The sequence below is a fragment of the Castanea sativa genome, chromosome 10, assembly GCF_040712315.1.
Source record: "Castanea sativa cultivar Marrone di Chiusa Pesio chromosome 10, ASM4071231v1".
Taxonomy (NCBI): Eukaryota; Viridiplantae; Streptophyta; class Magnoliopsida; order Fagales; family Fagaceae; genus Castanea; species Castanea sativa.
Window position 1 is genome coordinate 36,661,502 of NC_134022.1, and position 20,202 is coordinate 36,681,703.

At 39.1% G+C, this 20,202-nt stretch overlaps 1 pseudogene; it reads right to left on the reverse strand.

Moving 5' to 3' along the window:
* Nucleotides 1–1,439: 1,439 nt before the first annotated feature.
* On the reverse strand, nucleotides 1,440–18,807 carry LOC142612464 (oligopeptide transporter 4-like; annotated as a pseudogene).
* Nucleotides 18,808–20,202: the final 1,395 nt, after the last annotated feature.

Genomic DNA, 20,202 nt, shown 5'->3' on the forward strand with positions numbered 1-20,202 from the left:
AAAAGTGGTATCAATAAAGAATTTAGAAAGTAATTTAGAAAAGAAGTACCTTTTCGGTGGTGGGGTGCTTCCTATAATATATATATATATATATATATATATATATATATATATATATATATATATATATATGAGATGGGTTCAAGTTACACCTAGTGTAACTTGGCAAGAGTTATACCATTTGTAGACCGTAGATTTGTAATTGATTTAATGGTTAAAAAAATAGCATTAAATGCTAATTGACTTACACCTCATTCACTTAATTAATAGCAATTTTATTTCTCTCTCCTTATTTATTATTTAAAACCTTTTACATATATTCATTTTTTTGCCAATGACTTTACAAATATATTTGCAAAACTTTTTTTTTGTTGAGTTCATACAACTTTTTTTTTTCTTTTTCTTCTTTTAAGCCGGTCATACTCTTATAGTCTTATTAATTGTGAATATATATCATATGTCTCCGTAAAAATAAATAAATGGCTAAGTGTTGTTTAATGAGATTTTAAATAATAAGTTTCTCAAATAATAATTAACACATATACTTTTTTTTGTTGAATGACTTTACAATTATATTTGCAATTCTCTCTTCTTCTTTTTTGGGTGTGCCCGAGTCAGTAATGCTCATGTCATTTTCTTTTCAACTTTAAGCTGGTAATACTCTATTAATTGTGAATATTTTCTTTGCCTTCTTAAAATAAAATAAATAAATAAATTGTTGGGTAATATAATTGTAAACACATATCAACGAAGAAATCTTTTTATTAATTAATTTTGGCTTTTCAAAACTCAAACGGAGGAAACATTGGCTGTGTCTACCATGCATAACTTTTAAAAATTAAACAAGTTTAGCCACCTTGATTAGCCACCAAGTTTTTATCTAACCTCATAAAAGTAAACCCATTAGAATATTATCATAGGATTTTTCTTGAGGATGACAAAATTAAGAAACAAGTTTGGAAGAAGAAATTAAAATCATTGAAGGCCCACAAATGGCAATTAATGGTCATCATATTTGTTCTCACTTGTTTGTATACCATTTGTGTGATAAGACTATAAAAGTATGACAAAGAATAAAAAAAAGGGTAGTACAAACTCAAAAAAAAAAAGTATTGCAAATATATTTGTAAAGTCATTGGTAAAAAAAAGGAATGTATGTAAAAGGTTTTAAATAATAAATAAGGAGAGATAAATAAAATTGCTATTAATTAAGTGAATGAGATATAAGTCAATTAGCATTTAATGCTATTTTTTTAACCATTAGATCAATTACAAATCTATGGTTTACAAATGGTGTAACTCTTGTCAAGTTACACCTAGTGTAACTTGAACCCATCTCTCTCTCTCTCTCTCTCTCTCTCTCTCTCTCTATATATATATATATATATATATATATATATATATATATATATATATATATATATAACTTGCTAGTTTTTATTGTTGCAGAAGCAAAATCAGAAAATATGCAATGGTTTCGTCCTACAAATCAAATATATACCATGCAGAAGTATAGTTTTTTAGAGACCTGCCTGCAAGTGCAATTCATGGATCAATAATTTACAATAATAGAGGACCTTCTGTTTCTTATAGCCTTCCTATATAATTTCTGTTCTGTAATTAAGCCCTTCAAATCTCACATAAGCAAAGTAGGATCCTAGGCACATTAATATTGGACTTAGAATGTAAGGCAGCCCTCAACTGATATACCCTTCATAGTGGGGCAAGTTGCTAGTTCACAGTGCTCAAGATCAACATTTGAGTCAGAACCCCACCAGTGCAAGTTTCTGTTCTCCATGCCTAATGAGAAGTAAAGCAGAACTGCCATGAATGCAACTCCAGCATCCGAAGCTGCTGAGAGGACATAGTTATACCTCTGCCACCAGTTCCTTCGATACCTGAACACAAAAAAGTTGAAGATTGTTCCAACCAAAATCCAGGAAGTATAGTTCAATGTTGTTGCTGGTGGCATACTCCCAGTTGCTCCTAGGAGTACTGGTAGATTAATGAGAGGAATCCAAGTTTGAGTTGGGAATGCCTTGTGCAAGAGCCATACTGCAATTGGTCCTAACAATCCTCCGAGGAAGAACCAGTTAAGTGCTGAGTAGTTTCCTTGAGAGCCAAAAATGCGCTTGGGCCCTACTAAACCCCAGATAACAGAAGCATCAAAGAAGACTCAATCACTGGGGCATGTCCAAGGACTATTTTGTGGAAGGAGATTTTGTTGGCATATGTTTTCGACAGAGTTCAAAAGTCACCATGCTACACTAAGATTAACTGTTCCAGCTAAAATGGTTCCAATGAACTGGAAAAAAAATGCAAAAGACCGACCTCATAAGAGGGTAATAAATGTAATGATAAGAGCATAGAAAGAGTGATTTATTTTATTTTTCAGTATCAATTTCAAACAAGAATTATCTGCTTATACTTTTCCAAGTTTTTTTTTTTTGCTGAATATGTTCCAAGTTATTAAGTTCTAAAGTCATATACCTGCAACAATTTATGCAGTTAATGGACCAATTTGATTATGATATAAGATTCTCATAGTGATGGTCAAATTGCCTAAAATAAAAACATTGAATTCTTAATCGATATCTTAGATTGTTACATGCAATTTGTATATTAGAATTTGAACACACCTACACACACATGTATACATACATACATACATACATACATACATACATATATATATATATATATATTCTATTAAAATTGTTTTAAATTCCTACTGAGAGATTCTTTTTTGAATATAAGTTTTTTTTTTGTAAAAGTTTGAGTATGCTTGTATTCGTGAGGTTTGTAAGTGTTATTTTATAAAGTTTGGTTTAGTGTGATTATAATTGATAAGGGTTATTTTGGAAAAGGTTAAACTCGTCCACTTATGAGGAAGCCGACGGTCTCAATGAACTTGTCAACTTTACTTGTTCATTCACAAGCAATGAAGTCGACGACATCATAGGCCAACGGCTCCATGCTCGACGACAGCTATGTGGAACGACGAGAATGTCTAGACGAGATAAGAGGCTGACGGAAGGAAGCTGACGGGGAGAAGGAAACCTAGGACGGGTCCAACATGGCCTTGCTTGGCCTCCACAAATGTGTATATAAGGAAACATCTTGCACCCCATGGATAACCCTAATCAAGAGGATCCCCATATGGAAAGGATCCCACAATATACGCGTATTAATGAGGATTTTCCCTACAAGGAAAGACCCTCTTCGCCAAGAAACGGATATCAGCTTTACGCTACTATAAAAACCCCCAAACTTTCACAAACCAAGGTACGCATAATTCACCATAACTCTGGCACTCTAGAGTTGTGAAAGTTCTCTAACTTGACCTTTGGAGGGTAGTTGGCCGGTACCACACTGGTACTCTCTGTAGGGTTTTCTTCTTTTTGTGTTGCGCAGGTTTTCATCTAGAGCACGTAAACACCGTGCGGCTTACTGATGATCTCTGGCATCATCAGTTGGCGTCGTCTGTGGGAATCACTTGTAAGCCATACTACTGCTTCCCGGACAAAGGGTTGCATGGTATTTACTTGCTCGATGGTGACCACCAGCAATAATCAAGGAGATGAACCACGTACCATTGCCCTTGAGAGACAAGTTCAAACTCTCGCCGCGACAGTAGAACACCTCACCAAGCAAAACCATGATTTAGAGGAGCAGTTGCACCCAAAAGAACGTAGGGCTTAACACTTAGGAGGAGGACCAAGAAGGCACCAATGCTCAGAGAAGGGAATAAGAAGGGCTGGAGGGCAGCAACTCCCCAACTAGACAAGAGCGACAGGATACGAGCCGTCCATTTGTCGCAGATATGTCTCCACCATACATGGTTACAGAGATGCAGATGATGAAGGAACAGGTGGACTTCATGATGAACGCCCTCAGAGGATGAGTGTCTAGTGACCCCAACGAGTTAGTCCATCGAACCGATTCACTACATTCGTCACTTCATTTCCCCTTCCACCGAAGTTCCACATGTCGCAGGTAAAAGCCTACGACGAATCCAAGGACCCCTTAGATCACTTGGAGTCTTTCAAAACCCTGATGCACTAGTAAGGCGTGATGGATGAGATCATGTGTCGGACCTTTCTCACTACGCTGAAGGCCCCCGCAAGGGTTTGGTTCAGCAAGTTGACACCAAACTTCATTAGTACCTTCAAGGAGTTAAGTACCTAGTTTGCCTCGCACTTTATTGGGGGGCATATGTATAAGAAGTCCACTACATGCATGATGAACATCGAGCAATGGGAGGATGAAACGCTGAGGTATTACATTACCCACTTTAACAAAGAGGCTCTCTCTATTGATGAAGCTGACGACAAGATACTTATGGCTGCATTCACAAATGGGTTACAGAAGGGGAAGTTTTTGTTTTCCTTATACAAAAATGACCTGAAGACTATGTTAGATATGCTTTACAGGGCTACTAAGTACATGAACGCGAAAGACGCGTTGCTTGCCCGAGAAGAGAAGCCCGAGAAGAGGGAAAGACAAGAAGAGGCATGGCAGGACAGGGAACGGAAGACAACCAGGATTAGAGATCAACGGGAAGATAGGCGCTCCAAACCTCCCACTGGGAGGTTTGCAAGCTTCACCCTACTCAATGCCCCGATTGATTAAGTTTTAACGCAGATCAAAGATGAAGGAGCCTTGACGTTTCTTGGCAAGTTGAAGGGAGACCCTAGTAAGAGATCTAGAGACAAGTACTACCGTTTTCACCATGATCAAGGTCACGATTCATTCGACTGCTATGACTTGATGCAGCAAATAGAAGCTCTTATCAGACAAGGAAAGTTACAGAGGTTCGTCAACAAGGAAAGGACGGATGTGCCGCAAGAACAGGCTGCCCGAAGGCAGAACTCCTAGGCCTCCCCTAGAAGAAATAAGAATGATTGCGGGAGGAACTACAGCTTTTGGCTCATCTAAAAAGGCTCGAAAAACTTACCTAAGGATGGTTTAGAACGTCCAGCTGAAGGGTTTCATCCCAAAGATAGCGCAGATCGACAACCCTATCATTGGATTCTCGGAGGAAGATACTTGACGTCTCCACCACCCATATGATGATGCACTCATTGTTAGCATATGGGTTGGGGACTACAACACACACTAGGGTCCTGGTTGACAACGGAAGCTCTGCTGACATCCTCTACTACCTAACATTTCAGCAGATGAGGATTGAAAGAGAACGGCTGGTTTCGACCAACACCCCGCTTGTTGGGTTCGAAGGAAAAAGAGTATATCCCCTCAGAGCAGTCACATTACCCATAATAGTTGGTGATTACCCACAATAGATCACTAAGGATGTAGCATTCCTTATGTTCGACTGCTCGTCTACCCACAATGCCATCCTTGGACGGCTTACCCTCAACTCATGGAAGGCTGTGACTTCAACTTATCACCTAATCATTAAGTTTCCCACTGAGTATGGAGTTGGAGAAGTACGTGGGGATCAAGTGGTGGCACCTGTTGAGGGATTGGAAGATGGACGACCATCTACAGATCATAAGCATAGAAGAGCAGCGAACAGTTGTAGAACTCGTTGAGGGATTGGAAGAGATACCCTTCGACAACGTCAAGCCTAAGCGGATGACCGATATCGGAACCCTCGCCAGTCCACCAATCTGACAAGTGCTAACGACGTTCCTAAAAGAAAATTAGGATGTCTTTGCTTGGAGCCATGAAGACATGCCTAGGATTGACCCTTCAGTCATGGTGCACAGGTTGAATGTGTCACCATCTTCCCCCCCTTATTCGACAGAAGAAGCGGTTGTTCCCCCAAGAACGAGACCAAGCTATAACAGAAGAAGTCTGCAAGTTGAAGGATGCAGACTTCATTAGAGAAGTATACTACCCAGATTGGCTGGCCAACGTGGTGATGGTCAAGAAAGCCAACGGGAAGTAGAGGATGTGCATAGACTTTACGGACCTAAACAAGGCGTGCCCCAAGGATAGCTACCCCCTCCTGCGAGTTGACGTCCTAGACTCTATAGCCCGACACTAGTTATTGAGCTTTATGGATGCTTTTTCTAGTTACAACCAGATCAAACTAGACGAAGCTGATCAGGAGAAGACTTCGTTTGTCACCAGTCAAGGCCTCTTCTGCTACAAAGTAATGCCATTCGGCCTCAAGAACGTGAGCACAATATATCAAAGGCTAATAAACAAGACGTTTGCACCTCAGATTGGAAGAAATGTCCAAGTCTACGTCGACGACATACTGGTAAAAAGCCGAAAGGAAGATGGCCATTTGAATGATCTTAGGGAGACCTTTGACACCCTTCGCGTCTACAACATAAAGCTCAATTCGAGCAAGTGTGCATTCGGGGTAACGACTGGAACGTTTCTAGGGTTCATGGTGTCTCAAAGAGGTATCGAAGTTAACCCAGGCAAGATCCGGGCCATAATGGAGATATCACCACCAAGGAACGTGAAAGAAGTACAAAGCCTCAACAGCAAGGTAGCCGAGCTGAATAGGTTCACATCAAGGGCAACAGACAAGTGTCTGCCTTTCTACCACACGCTGAAGAAGCCTTTTGAGTGGAGGGCTGAGTGTCAACAAGTGTTTGAGGATTTGAAGGCCTACCTTTCTTCGTTGCCATTGCTAAGTCCCTCCAAGCTAGGGGAAGAACTATTCCTCTACTTAGCTGTATCCTCGTTTGCTGTCAGTGCGGCCTTAGTCAGGGAAGAAGACAGGGTGTAGAAACTTGTATACTACCTTAGTTGAGCACTCCGAGGTGCGGAGGAAAGATACCCACCGATGGAGAAGCTCGCCTTTACTTTAGTCACTGCAGCTCGTAAGCTCAAGCCATACTTCTAGACCCACATTGTGGTTGTCCTGACTAACAAGCCTTTACAGTAAGCAATGAATAATCCCAAAACCGCCAGACGGATGGCGCTATAGGCGATAGAATTGAGTGAATTTGACATATAATCGCCCATGAACTGCCATAAAGGGATAAGTAGTTGTCGACTTCATTGCAAAGTTCACAAACTACTCGGGGTCACGGTCATTGGTGCATAAACTGATTAGGGATGGATATTACTAACTCACTATGTAGAAGGACGCCTGGGCTTATGTCAAATCCTGCGACAAATGTCAAAGGTTCAGCAATGTCATCAGACAGCCGATAGAAGAGCTCACCCCAATGACGGCCTTGTGACCTTTTGCTCAATGGGGTTTGGACATCATGGGCCCATTTCCAATAGCAATGAGATAGTTGAAGTTCTTAGTGGTCGGCATAGATTACTTCACCAAATGGGTAGAAGCTGAAACTTTGGCCACCATCATAGAAAAGAACGTATGAAGTTTTGTCAGAAAAAAATCATTTGTAGGTACGAGATCCCTAGAGTCTTGGTCTCCGATAACAGAAAGCAATTTGACAACGACTCCCTCAGGAACTTTTGCTTATACTTAAGGATCAAGAACCACTACTCCTCCCCCACCTACCCTCAGGCCAACAAGCAAATTGAGGTCACAAACCGATCCTTTCTTAAAATTTTCAAGACTCGGCTCGAGGGGGTAAAGGGTTTATGGCCAGAAGAGTTGCCAAGCGTACTATGGGCATACAGGACAACAGCCAGAATGCCTATAGGAGAGACACCATTTCGGTTGGCATATGGCAGCGAGACAGTTATCCCAACTGAGGTTAGACTCACAAGCTATAGAGTGGACAACCATAACGAGAATAGAAACGACGAGGTCATGCGTCTACAGCTTGACCTAGTGGACAAAATCAGGGCAACAGTTGAACAAAGGCTAGCACGGTACTAGGATCTCATGGCCAAGTACTACAACTCCAAAGTTAGACATAGAGACTTCCAAGTTGGAGACCTCGTCTTGAGGAAGGTGATGGGAGCTACTAGAGATCCCTCTTAGGGAAAGCTCAGTCCTAACTGAGAGGGACCCTACAGAATCACTTCGTGGTAGAGAAAAGGTACCTACCACTTGGAGATGCTAGACGGGTAAAAGTTGCACCACCTATGGAACACGGAGCACTTGAAAAGATACTACCAGTAAATGGCAGCATGAAAAACAACACTTTTCATTTCCAATTTACTTCATTTTAGTTAATTTTTACTATTTACAGTACTTTTTTAATGTCAGCTTTTTATCATTTCAAGAACAATTTTTTACTTATGCACGCATTTATCATAATAAGAGGAGTTATTCAGATATGACCTGTGTATGTATATGTCCATACGAAACTACATCTGTGATTAAGTCCACAAGTGGACGAGTTCACAGTTAAGTCCCCAAGTGGACGAGTTCATCCCATGAGGATGCCTTGAAATTACTAACTCCAAAGTGGACGAGTTCATGATTAAGTCCACAAGTGGATGAGTTCATCTTATAGGGATGCCTTGAAATTACTAAGTCCACAAGTAGATGAGTTCACAATTAAGTCCACAAGTGGACGAGTTCATCCCATAGGGATGCTTTGAAATTACTAAGTCCACAAGTAGACGAGTTCACGATTAAGTCCCCAAGTGGACGAGTTCATCCCATAAGGATGCCTTGAAATTACTAGGTCCATAAGTGGACGAGTTCAATAGTAGGTCCACAAGTGGATGAGTTCATTATTGGGTTCACAAGTGGACAAGTTCATCCCATAGGGATGCCTTGAAATTACTAAGTCTACAAATGGACGAGTTCATAAGTGGATGAGTTCATCCCATGGGGATGCCTTAAAGTTACCAAGTCTACAAGTGGACGAGCTCATCATTAAGTCTAAAGTGGACAAACGGATGCTTGTCACAAGATAAAAGATCAACACATAACAAAAGCATACTAGAAAGCAGCGGGTGTAATATATTAAACAGACACCATAAATAATAAGAATATGTTTACAACAAAAGCTCAAAAACAAAAAGGCACTTAACATCGTTTGAAAATAAAATACAAAAAAGTTGAAATTTATAAAAACAAAACTAGGCTGAAGGGACGTCCTGAGTAGGAGGGTTCTCGTCATCTTTGGTAGGAGAATTCTGGGCGTCCTAGGCAGAAGGGTTCTTGGTGTCTTTAAGAGGATCTTTAGCATACGGGATCACGGGAGTGACAGGTCTCTCCAGAGCAGGTTGAGCAAGCACCACATCATCATCCTTCAAACCTTGCTCAGCAAAAGTACAGTTGTTAGTCTCCTCATTGACAGTATCGCCATCAGCAGGGGTCATCGGCAGTGGACCCATCCATGGTGACGTTGGATAGGTCAAGATTTGGGTAGACGAAGTCGACCTGCTTCAGGCAGTCCTTAAACCCGTCACCATAGTAGACTGCACATGCGTCAATAAAGGGCTGAGAAGCCCTGAACTCCGTTATGGCATCGGCCCTGGCCGTCTATACCTGCTCAACAAAAGTCGTCAGCTCTTTCTCCACGTTCGCCTTTACCTTTTCTGCCTTTACTCGGAGATTGGCTTCCTCTGTCAGCTTCTCCTTCAGAGTCATCACCTCCTCATTAAGAGTACGGAGGGCTGCCTTATATTATGCCTATTCATTGGTTAGGTTTCATTTCGCTTTCTAAGCCGAGTGATCACCCCTTCCTTCGTAACACACCTATCTTGAAGCGCCTTCATACGCACCAGCGCCTGAAAACCAAACAACCATTAGCTAATGAATGAACAGTGGAATGGAAGAGAGTCTAAGAAAATGATGTACCCTAGAAAGGTAAAAAAGACCTGACGCCCTCAGGTCTTCTGTCTCCTGCTCAGCACAAGGGTCCAAGTTCGTCTCCTTAATGTTTGACTCAACCATCTCAATGGCATATCCCTTATGCGTGAGAAGACGGCGAGAGGTTCCCTAGGTGACGGGGCTCGTCGCCATCATTAAGCCTTTACTAGCCCTATGACTTTGTTTGGTAGGCGACGACTTCTTTGACTGTTTGTTGCCTGTAGGAGTGACCGATCCTTTTTTGAGTGGACGATCGTCCTTCCCTTCACTCTTCTGTTTGGATGCTCCCTTGCCAATGACCTTGGGAGCCGACGAAGACGCCCCCTTCTTCCCATTCTCCTTCTCCTTCTGCTTACGTGCCACAACTGACGCCCTTACCAAATTTCTTTGTCTAGCTGCCTCCATTTCTATAAAGAACAAAGGACAAACGTTTAGTGAATAGACGTAAGTATGAAGCAGACGGAAGAAGGAAGCAAAAAGGTAAGGACTTACGCTGACATAAGTATCTGTTCAGTTTACGAGCTTTAGGCTTTGGCACAGGACCACTGTAGTAAGCATGCAATATATCAAGGGTGATCAAATCCCTACACTTCCGCTCGTCAAACGGGATGTCAAGTACCCGACGGATGACAGCCTCTTGCTTGTCAGTTATACACGGGCGAACACTAGCTGAGAAAAAGGGAAGCAGACGACGTTAAATACATAACAAATAAGTGAAGTGAAAAATGAAAAGACTGACAATATCAAACCTTACCCCAAGTATTGTTAAAGCCATAGGGCATCATCACCCATTCTTCCTGTTGGCATACCCAATCCGTCCCTTGGACAAAAAAATATCTACCCTTCCAATTTTTATTGGAGCAAGGCATGTCCGACTCTAGCCTAAGTACTTTCTTCCTCACCACAAAGTGAGATATCCCTTGAGACGAGACGATATGTTGGGGTCTGTAGCACCAAAAGAACTCGTCAAGGGTAAGCTGACGGTTCCTACCACTAAGGCGACCCCAAAGGATTTCAGCCCCTATGAATATTCTCTAAGCATTGTGAGCGATTTGGCTGACAGATAATCCTAGAAAATTGGCCAACTGAAGGTGTAGTGCCGTCAGTGGCAATCTCAATCCTGCCGCGAACATGGCGTTATACATGCCGACGTCCGCGGTCTTCCCCGAGTAACACTTTTCAAACTTCTCGGGCAGACGGATTGGGATATTGTCAGGGATTTGACAATGATCCCGAAGCTCCTTGAATATTCTAGTCGTCATCTTCGGGTAAAATTCATTGACTGTCTACATTACAGGAAGAATGAAGGGATGGGTTCCGTCGTCCTCTTGACTTCCTCAACCTCCCTTAGAGGATGTTCCTCCATCATCCTCACTTTCGTCCTCGTCACCCTCCTCTATGCCCTCCTCTTCCACTTCGTCCCCTTTTCCCTTGTCGTATTCGTCGTCCACATCTCCCTCTACCTCCTCTCCGTCATAGTTTTCCCCTTCATCATCAGGAGAATGTGCAGATAGTTCCCTCTCTGACGACTAGGATAAGCCCTCCACGGGCCCATGACCTAACGGGAAGACTTCTCCATAGCCCGCTCCCTCATGGACTAACGATGACTGCTCACTCGTCACTTCTCTATCACCTAACATCTATTCACCTATAAGCGACGGAGGTGTTTGAAGAACCTATTTAACGAGTCTCTCTACAGAAATGAAGACTGACTAGAAATGCGAAAGTAAAAATGGAATGAAAGTGGACTTACAAGATTGATTGATGACTTTGCAGAGGTGATGGGATCCACAAGTTGACGGCAACGATGATGACGAAATGACAAGCTCTCTCTCTTAGGATTTGCAAAAATGAAATAAGGAAAAATGAGGGAAGGGGATAGGTTATTTATAAAATGCAAGAGCACGGGAAAAGAAGCGACGCCTTTGCTCAGAAAGCCAACCAGCCTCTACCACGTGTCCTAGCATTTAATAAAAGCTGCTCAAAAAAGCCATTAATAAGCACTCTTATTTTTCAACGGATAAATAATAAATGAAAGGAAAGCTACACTCCACAGCCTGTCAGCTAAAGCTGACGGAGTGATGGAGTAGGAGGCAGCTGATAAGGGTTATTTTGGAAAAGGGTAAACTCGTCTACTTATGAGGAAGCCGATGGAACGACGAGTTCTATGTGGAATGACGAGAACGTCTAGACGAGATAAGAGGCCGACGGAAGAAAGCTGACAGGGAGATGGAAACCTAGGAGGGGTCCAACATGGCCTTGCTTGGCTTCCACGAATGTGTATATAAGGAAATATCTTGCGCCCCATAGTTAACCCTAATCAAGAGGATCTCCACATGGAAAGGATCCCGCAATATATGCATATTAATGAGGATCTTCCCTATAAGGAAAGATCCTCTCCGCCAAGAAACGAATGTCAGCTCTACGCTACTATTAAAACCCTTAAACCCTCACAAACTAAGGTACGCATAATTCACCCTAACTCTAGCACTTTAGAGTTGTGAAAGTTCTCTAACTTGACCTTTGGAGGGCAGCTGGCCGATACCACACCGGTACTCTCTATAAGGTCTTCTTCTTTTTGTGTTGCTCAGGTTTTCATCTATAGCACGTAAGCACCATGCGACTTACTGACGATCTTCAGCATCATCAATAATCCATATTGTTAATCATGGATTTTCAGTAATGTTGCCCAAATGCCTGGTATAGGCTTGAAGAGTTGGAAATGCGATGTCAAATTGTATCATCTTATGTGCATGTTCGAAAATTTTTTCCCGTGTTAATGAGCTTCCACTAATCCCAAATTTCAACCACTGGTACTGGAGTATCCATCTATGACAACAATTTCTAAAGATATTAATGAATTATGCTAGTATAGGGAGAGAGAACAATGCACATACCTGTACTAGGAACATTGATCTTGGAGGGATCTTCATGTAATGGCCCAGCTTAAAATCATTGAGAAAGGAGATTGCTTGACTCATGCTCATATACCCATATGTCTTGAAACAGACATTGGCTATGGGCCTTCCAGGCAATATTACTCCCATTATGTACTCTGTGATGATATTTAGCCCTGGTGTCTAAACAAGAAGTATTGGTAATTAGTGAATAATGATTCTTGGAATAACCAAAAAGAAATGAAAACTAACAAGGCAGTCACTTTTCATATTGATTTGATCTTTTAAATAACAAATTTTCTCGATAATTAGCTCCCATTATGCAATTAGATTACCCTATTTGTGGTGGCGGTTATGATGCTGATGGGAAGGGTGAAGATGAAGGCAAGTGCAGTTGCGAATATAAGCCCCCACCATGGCATTTGGACCTCCTTTTTCAGGAAGATACAAAGTACAAGCGAGACTGAGATGGTAACAATTAGAAGCAAATGAAACTACCATGAAGGTATGTCTTTGTAATTCTTCATCAGTCTTGTGTGAATATCCTCCTTACCCTTGTGAGAAGCTTGATATCGATCAAAAATCTCCCTACAACATCATGGTTCATTCTCAAATGCAACCTTGCGTACCAAGAAATTTATAGAGATCGAGAACATTATTGCTTAACAACAAGTGTGCATTTGCCTACATTTTTTACTTTGAACTTCTAGCTTATTTGATAATTTATAGCTATTTCACTTATTTTTTTTGGTACAATGTACAATTATATATTAACCATCTTTTAGCCAAAAACAAACAAACTTTTATAAAAAAAAAAATTTCATCAAAGCTCATACTTATAATGAGTGATGCATTCATAAAAAAAATAATGAGTGATGTTATGAATATTACAAACTTTAAAACATAAGCATTAATATGTCACAAATTACAAAAGAGTAATTAAACTATTCCTTTCTTATGTTATTGAAATGATACCAACCAATCATATTCTTACCACATTAAGTTGTTAGTTTTTTTGTAGTAAATTATGTAGTTGCTATAACATTTTCCATTTATAATTACCTCAAAGGCTTTCGCAGTGTAGGCAACAAAACATAATGTAATAAAGCATGTGTGAATGAACGATGAAGAAAAACATTACCTTCCATAGAACAAAGCCACATGGGAAAGTGTAGATGCAATAGTAGCAAAACTGAACCCGTAGGTGAGAGCAAAAAATGTGCTCAAATGGATCTTCCCTCGCTGCTTATACTGTGCAGTATCTAACTCAAACTTATCATTGACAATCAATGAAATATTATAATCCTGACCTTGAGCAGTAAACAAGTCAGCTGAATAAATGGGAAATGTTTTAGCATTGTATGCGTTCATCCCCCAATAGGCAATGGGAATCACAATATAGATAATCAATACAAAGCCTACGAAGACATTGACAATTGCAAAGAAGGGACTTATTAGAGGGCTGAATAGGAATGAAGCCACTGTTGTCCAATCCAAGGTCAAGGCTCCAACCGCAAGTCCATGCAAACCTGACCCAATTTGGTGAGCAGTCACTGACTTTGGGAAGGCCCAGCAGACCCATGAGATGCTTTGTAAGGTTTGAAAGAGGTATCCAGGGAACAATTGCCAGCAAAAGCTACAAACTAGTGCCATCACAAAAAATTTCACTCTTGATAGACTGGGCTTCTTGCCATCCTCTTTTATTTCTTTTTCATGCAATGCCCTACATTGATATCAGTAAATATAACATTAGTTTTGTAAGTGCACAATTGCGCCTGGACCCAATAACAAACGTGGGCTTAGGCCCAATGAGCCTTAAGCAATAAAATTTGTAGAGTGTGGATTCGAAATCTAGTTTAGCAGCGTGGGAGGATTGATAAACAGACTAGAGTGTTATCATATTTGCAAATAATAAACAAATATTACAAAGGAACCTCCTCGGACGTAAGCAGAGGACGATCTAAGTATTAACCTTCTTTCTCTTTCAAAGATTACAGTTCTTAGTCCTTCTCCAGCAAAAAATGACCCGTCCCTTCTCTTTACTCTTTTTCCTTCTTAAATACTTATTCTTCCTCCCTCTTTGTCCACATGTCACACAAATCTTACCCTTAGATCCTCACCCTCCTTTTCACCACCTTCTTGAAGTCTTTAAACAATGGCAAGAAGGTCCATTCTACTGTTCAGGGGTCATTTTCCTATTAATGCGGCCAGGGAGGTAGGTGCAGGGTCTTTAATGTGGAGGTAGCAGTCTTTTTCTGAGATATTTCTCTCACACCGTTGTGTCTAGAGGGTACTTGGATCCCCCTCTTAACCAACAGTTTTTCCAGAACTCTGCCTTGATCTTTTTGGCGAATCCCAGGGTCGTCGCGGGTCTGTCCGAGGAGAAATTCGTCCTCGGACGAATCCTCGGACTTTCGCTCTGTGGGCCGACTTGTAGTTCTAAAGGCCTTTGGTCAAAAGCGGATTGGCACCCGTCAACAAAGCCTAAGGCCCAAATAACTGTTCAAGTTTCTTTTACTCCCCACAAGTTTATCTTTTGGTTATTGCAACAATTGTTGTGTCTAAACTTGGATATTATAGTATAGGCTAAATGACACATTAATTAATGAAAGGATGACTATGATAAATCTTGAATAACAATAAATGGGAACGAATTATAGTGGAAGGGGATGCAAAAATTTGTATCTACTCTCTAGTGCCTATGAGTTCAAAGGAAAGCAAGTGCACTAGTCCATCTCCACCTTAATAAAAAATAGTTTATAAGTTAGTAAGAGTTTTTTGAGTTGTAAATTTTGTTGGATTAGTAGAGCCTATAATGTTGGCTGGTAGTCCTAGAAGGTTTTTTTTTTTTTTTTTTTTTTTCTTTTGTAATTAGTCCTACCTCCCTGTTTGTATTCCTGATATTTGTAGAGCCAATTTTTTTTTGAGAAACCCCCTAGGAATAGGGAATATTATTTAGCATTCAGTCGAAGATCAAAGTTGTAAAACATCAAAAGTGTCGGGAGGAACAGACTCCATCCAGACAGTGAAAGGACTAAAAATAGCTCTTCTAGCTAATTTGTGAGCCATACAATTAATTACCTCACCTTTTAACATGGTGAAAGAAAACAGGATTAAAAAGAAAACTAAGAAAAATATTGTCTTGCAAAATATGCCCAAACTCAGAGTGGAACATATTACCACCCTTGATCTAGTTGATAATGCCCAATTGTTCTTCTATTGTTCTTTAGTTTTTTCTGCTAATGAAAGTTCAGTTTATAAGAATAATAATAACAATAAAGGTTTGCATCATCACCCAAGGTTTATAAGAAACGATTGAGAGTGGCAAGTAACATCAAATTAGGTTAGTGAAGTTGTATGCTTGTATAAGCAATGCTAGGAGAGAAAAATTTTGAATTCTTAAATGAGTTTAATTTGGAGAGAGAGAGAGAGAGAGAGAGAGAGAGAGAGAGAGAGAGAGAATTTTCACAACTTGTTAATGTGATATGTTATTATTGGAGCAACATTACTTTTAATTATATTTGTGATTTATGAAATTTATTGTACTTTTATCTCACCTTCCCTCCAAAAAGAAAAAGAATAATAATGTGCATTTTTTAGTTGGACAAAATTTTCCTCCAAATTAAATTTGGGAGATTTTTTTTAGAACCCATTAAATTTAGATCAATAAAACCACATATATATATATATATATATACATATATACTATTTAAATAACTCACATAACGATGATTTTATCAATGATCATGCAGTTGAGGCGTTTTTTTAACCAATTTTAGAGGTAAGCCTTTCCATTTTCAATTTGTTGGTAGTACAACTGTACAAGGTGATGCCAAATTAATTATGACCCATAAATCAAGTAAAAAAAAAATGTATGAATGAAAAATATGTTGAAAGTATATGATGTCATGCTTGAAGCCTATATGTTCATGATGTGAAAAAGATAATTAGAAATCTTGAGAAATGCAACTGGATATTAGAAAAAAGAATAATCAAACTATAGAAGTTCACTGTTTCCATTATCTCTGTCCTGCAAGTTGATTAGGCCGACGGAGGACATTGACAAAGTAGAAATCAAGGAAACAAAGATAAAGAAAAGTCTTTTGGCGCGTAAATTATTGGCTATAAGCCTATAATATTGAACATTGGGAAGATGTGGACCCTGCGGTTGTTTCCAAAAGTTGAAGATAATGGGATTGCACTGGAAGTCTATGTACTATGTATGCTTGTTCACACATGCTGGTGGACATATAAGAAGGCGTTTTCTAGGTCAATATCACAGCCAGTGAATTAAAGATGGAAAATGTCTAATTAAATAATTTTTTTTATTAATTTATGACATCCATCGTATGATAATTACTCTTTATTATTAGGCTAAGATATTAATCGATTTTTTATACAGACAGAATTTGAACTTCAGATCTTTTGTTTGACGACATATGATGTTACTAGCTTAGAGGGAGTTTCACCATCACCACCCCTAGTTGGGAGATGGGCAAGGTAAAATGTGGGCATGGGGGCAAAGTAGCTAGCTATATGCTAATATGAGGACATTGAATTTGCTTATTGATTATAAAAATGATATTGCACCGCTCTTCAAACTAGATTAGAGAGAAACTCTCTAAACTTATCTTATATCTTTTTATTAAATGTGAATTTTGAAAATCCAACCGTTGGATTACATAATCTTTATGTTCTTAACTTGCATGTTAAATTTCGTTCAAAACAGATATTATTTACTATTCAATCAATAAAACTATTTTTTGTACATAATTTTTTACCACAAAAACTTGAAATTTAAACAAGTCATTAATAATATAGCTATTAATCTTTGATCTTTTTGAAATTTTGCAAGTATGAAAAATATAATAAGAGCATGCAATTTAAAAGTTAGATTTTCAAAATTGACATCCAATAACAAGACATAAGAGAAGTTTAAAGGGTTTTTTTCTAAACTAGTTTGGAGATAAACTTTTTTTACTCAAAGATATGACATTCGCCTTCAAGTTCAAATATCATAACTTGGTTGGCCATTTGGGTTGTCGGACCATAATGTAAGTTACAAGTTTTATTAAGTGATTGTTTGGATAGAGCTTCAGCTGCGTTTGCGTCAAAATCAGTGGGCACGAGACCCACAAACTATTTTTTTTTTAAAACAATTTTAAAATTGGGTATCACAGCACTATTCACATAAAAATTATTTTGGTATCGTGTTTTCAGTTTTTAGTAATAAGTGGTATTCAAACAGACTCTAATATAAGCATTCTTAAGGAAAAGACATTTTTGCTTAGCCTATTATCGTGGTCCAATAATTCCAAGTCCAGACAAGTTGCTAAGGGTAACAATAGTTTGGACTTTGGACTCATTTCATTAGTCACTGTGCATAAAAATTGGAAAATCAAATTAGGACACCAAAAATGTTCAACAAGTGTACGGTACCTGAAGAGTGATATTTGAACAAGTGTATTTGGCCACCACATATGAGCCGGCTCCACCACATACTTCCTCAACGGCCCAGCCCAGCCGTATCCCAAGACCTACATATATGTCACCATACACATGCTCATGTTAGTATGAACCATGAACCACCAAACGACAGCTTCATATGATGCAAGTGTTGGCCTTCACTCAATAATAATCCCAAAGTTGTACCTAAGACTCATATCATATATTATAAGCGAAATTCAACATATATCAGATAATATGGGAGTTAAAAATACTTATAAACCCATTTTCTCTGCGGATAATAGCAAGACATATAGGAAGATCCCACTTTCTGTGGTTGTGTCTTAACCAACAACAGAATAACCAAAAGGCTAATTAAAAGGTTGCAGGGAAATATATTAAGGTATATATACAAATTCCGTGTATTTGTGTGCATATATATATATTCCTCACTTTTCTAGGCTACCAAACAGAGTAAAAACCAAACCAATATTCCGTAACTTTGAAAAACATAAATAAGCAAATTTAAAAGAAAAAAGAAGAAGAAGAACCTGGGTTGTGACTTGTGATGATAAGAATCCAAGCAGAAAAGAAAGAGATATTCCTTCGATAAAAAGCCTTTATAATGTCAAAGATATAGACAGCATAAGCTGGGCCATTCCCAAAAGCACTTCCAGCATTAGCAAATATAGTGATGAGAACGTGTTCCTTCATGTTAAAGGGACCCGGGTTGAGCAAAAACTCGCGGGACCCGATGCGATACTTGGTTGTGGGAAGAACAGAGGCCATGAGTCGTCCGATGGGGAGAGTGGCAACTTGAACGGTGATCTGGGTGATGATGAGGGTCTCTCTGCGGTAAGAGAAGAATTGGTTGAGGAAGGAGAGGAGGGCACATGAGAGAAGGCCCAGTGTCCACGTTCGAAATGTCCATACAGGGAGTGAGGTGTCGTCGGTGGTCGGTGCAGTTACTGCTTGGTGGTGCCTCAGTTTCTAAAGTTTCCATTTTGAGAGTGGGAGATTGACAGTTGAGTGTTGTTTTATTGTAGAATATAGTAGGAGAGTTTTGTCTACTTTATACAATGAGAAAATTATCTTATCTGTTAGGGATATGGAGCACAAACCCTTTACAAGTGCGTGGGTCCATATGAGAGGCGTGCTCCATATGGCTAGTATACAAGATACCACGTATGGAGAATATCCCTCACAAGTATGCGGGTCTATATAAGAGGTGTGCTCCATATATTTGACACATAAGATACCACGTATGAAAATAACACTCACATACCTTTATACTATTACTAATGTGAATACCAACTCACTTGGATTTAACTGCACTTGGAGTAATTTTAACCGCACATTGATGTGCATAAAGTAAAGAAAAAGACTGGTAGAAATTGTTTTTCCCCCTAAAGAAGAGATTGTATTAGAAACGTCAACCAGGTACCATCTTCCTCAATGGCACACATCACACACAATGGAATTGAGAAGATGCGATTGTTACATCGAACCTTAAAAAAAGTGGGTCATAAAAATTTGTCATATTAGTTTGGTTGAGTGACTATTTAGTGAGAAAAATGCTAAAATTATTATAAATTTTACAATATAAAACTTACAAATTGACGTGACCAAAAAATATAATAAATGAATTTTAGAATTATCTTTTTTCTTTAGCTTTTAAATTTATTTGTTTATGTTGTTTCAAAATAAAAAAATTATTTGTTATGTATACTTTTTAAAAACTCACTTTTTAATAAATATAATTATATTTTAAATAATTTTTCATTGATAAAAAAAAAAGTTTTGATCAAAATGTTATGTCCAACAATAGTACAAATTAATTATAAAAAAAAGACACTGGTGGTTGGGTATAGTTTGTGGAATTTAGAGTGTGAACTATAAACATATAAAATGAATATTTTCAGCAGTCGAATGGTTAAATGCAAGTCACATTATATATAACTTTGGAAGACATACTTTGCGGGTGAGCTGATTATGGAGTGTCTTTCTTCTTAAAGTAAGAAAAAAGAAGACTTATTGGCTATTGCCTAATGTATGGTGTGCGCACCTAGATACGACTAGTGGGCCTAAGAGGTATTTGGGCTTACAATCTATTTGTATGGTGGGCTTTTGGATTTTCTAGTATGGGTGATGCTGTGCTCGGCTGGCCCAGCTCTGTAGCTTACT